Below are 2,814 nucleotides of genomic sequence, written 5' to 3' on the forward strand. Positions count from 1 at the left end.
ACGGCACTCTTGGAGCCGGCCGGGGGCGGGGACGTGATCTCCCGTACTATAGGAGGTAGTGGTGACTCGTGCACGGAGCAGCGCTAGTGAGCGGCTGCAAGGCTTACGGCTCAGCCGGCGAAGTGGAGCGCTGGGCGGCCGTTGTGGTGGTGGTTTTGCCTGGTGGTTCGGCTCGTTTTCTGTCTGTTCGGCCGGTTGGTCTCTCCCGGTGTTTTCCAAGTAAGCCAGCCGGGCGCCTGCGAGGGTCTGGCAGGCTGGCGGTGGCTGTTGACCCGAGTGGTGCGAGAGGTGCAAAGGTGGATTCCGCAGGGCATAGCCCGGTGGCCGGCGGCGGCCACCGGCACTCGAACGCTGGAAGACCGGGTGGAGCCGAGCCTGCCTCGGCTTTCCCCCGGCCCCGGAGGGCCCGATGATGGCAAAGGTGGAGCGCTGGTATATGCGAGGGCAGCTGCCCGTGAGCATCCAGCCCGCCGCGGCTGCCGCCGCCTCCTGAGGGCCTGGTGATGGGCGGGCGAGGTGGCGGCACCTCGTCCTTTGACTCTGGCCTTAAGCTGGAGCGGGCAGAGCGGCAGCCGGTCCCGGTGGCTGGCAGCCGGATGCAGACGGCTGGGGGTTCTCGTGCGTGCCGCAGCTTCCCCCCAGCCCCCGAGGGCCCGATGATGGCACAGGTGAGAGGCCGCAGCGCCTCGTCCTGTTTTTGCCGGCATGAGCCACGCGTGGGCGGCCTGTGGTGTCCGGCCTGCCCCGGCTTGCCTGGTTGCAGGAGGGCTCGGTGGAAAGGTCTGCAGCGCTGTACCGGGTTAGAGGTGGCGGCACCTCATCGCGTTTTCTCCGGCCTTAAGCTGGAGCCCATGCACGAATTGGGCAGAGTGCAAGCGGCAGCCGGTCCCGGTGGCTGGCAGCCGGATGCAGACGGCTGGGGGTTCTCGTGCGTGCCGCAGCTTCCCCCCAGCCCCCGAGGGCCCGATGATGGCACAGGTGAGAGGCCGCAGCGCCTCGTCCTGTTTCTGCCGGCATGAGCCACGCGTGGGCGGCCTGTGGTGTCCGGCCTGCCCCGGCTTGCCTGGTTGCAGGAGGGCTCGGTGGAAAGGTCTGCAGCGCTGTACCGGGTTAGAGGTGGCGGCACCTCATCGCGTTTTCTCCGGCCTTAAGCTGGAGCCCATGCACGAATTGGGCAGAGTGCAAGCGGCAGCCGGTCCCGGTGGCTGGCAGCCGGATGCAGACGGCTGGGGGTTCTCGTGCGTGCCGCAGCTTCCCCCAGCCCCCGAGGGCCCGATGATGGCACAGGTGAGAGGCCGCAGCGCCTCGTCCTGTTTCTGCCGGCATGAGCCACGCGTGGGCGGCCTGTGGTGTCCGGCCTGCCCCGGCTTGCCTGGTTGCAGGAGGGCTCGGTGGAAAGGTCTGCAGCGCTGTACCGGGTTAGAGGTGGCGGCACCTCATCGCGTTTTCTCCGGCCTTAAGCTGGAGCCCGCGAAGCGGGAAGAAAAGTGCGGCTGTACCTGGTGGCTGGCAAGTCGAACGCAGGCGGCTGGGGTTGTCTCGCTTCTGTGGCATTCCCCCAGGCCCCGAACACCCGTGCGCGGCATGGGTCCAGGTGCCTTTTTTTTCCCCGACGGCAAGCGGTTGCCTGTGGGGCGGGCAAAGACCGGCAGCCGGTGGCGGTTGCCGGCACTCGAACGCTGGAGGAGCTGGGGGAGTTGAGCCTGCTGTGGCCATCCCCCGGTCCCGTTACCTTCCTCAAGGGAATCGTTGTCTGGAGCCGGGTGGCCCGTGGCACCTCCCGCTCCACGATTTGACTGATCCAGACCCACAGGCAGCGCCCGCTGAGGCGTCCTCGGGTGCGTCGGAGAGCCTCCACGGCGGGCCGGCTCTGCCGGTGTTCAGGCCGTTGGAGCACCTCTCGCAGGCGTTGCCCTCACTCGCACGCAGAGCCCCCGCACCTGCCGTCCGCCCCCGGTTGGCGACGGGTGCGAGTGGCCGTCGCTGTCCCAGGACTCGTGGCCGTGGGGCCTCCGCTCCTTCCTCCGTTCCCTTCCCTTACTGATCGATGAGGCGTTTAGGGCGCGTCGGAGGGGCTTCCCGGCGGGCCGGCTCTGCCGGTGTTCAGGCCGGCGTTGCACCTCTCCGCAGACGTTGCCCTCTCACTCGCACGCAGAGCCCCCGCACCTGCCGTCCGCCCCCGGTTGGCGATGGGTGCGAGTGGCCGTCGCTGTCCCAGGACTCGTGGCCGTGGGGCCTCCGCTCCTTCCTCCTTTCCCTTCCCTTACTGATCGATGAGGCGTTTAGGGCGCGTCGGAGGGGCTTCCCGGCGGGCCGGCTCTGCCGGTGTTCAGGCCGGCGTTGCACCTCTCCGCAGACGTTGCCCTCTCACTCGCACGCAGAGCCCCCGCACCTGCCGTCCGCCCCCGGTTGGCGATGGGTGCGAGTGGCCGTCGCTGTCCCAGGACTCGTGGCCGTGGGGCCTCCGCTCCTTCCTCCGTTCCCTTCCCTTACTGATCGATGAGGCCTTTCGGGTCGCGTCGGAGAGGGCCCTCGGCGGGCCGGCTCTTCTGTGCTCCCCGTAATAGGGAGTCACGGCAGTGTCCGGTGTTCAGGCAGGGTGGTCTCCTTTCCAATTCGCTTCCCGTTGCATGCGAAGTGGTGTCCTGCACCCCCCCCGAGCGAAGGGGGCCGCGATGGCGGCAGTGTCGTCCTCCCCTGCTCAGCGGGGTTCCTCGGGCTTCTTTACTGAACCGGGCTGTGTGACGGCCGCGTGGCCCCGCGAGCCCTCAGGTGTCCTGAAACACGCGAGGCGCCGGTGCTGGCCTCGGTCCG

Source organism: Buteo buteo, unplaced genomic scaffold (genome assembly GCF_964188355.1).
Source record: "Buteo buteo unplaced genomic scaffold, bButBut1.hap1.1 HAP1_SCAFFOLD_37, whole genome shotgun sequence".
Classification (NCBI taxonomy): Eukaryota; Metazoa; Chordata; class Aves; order Accipitriformes; family Accipitridae; genus Buteo; species Buteo buteo.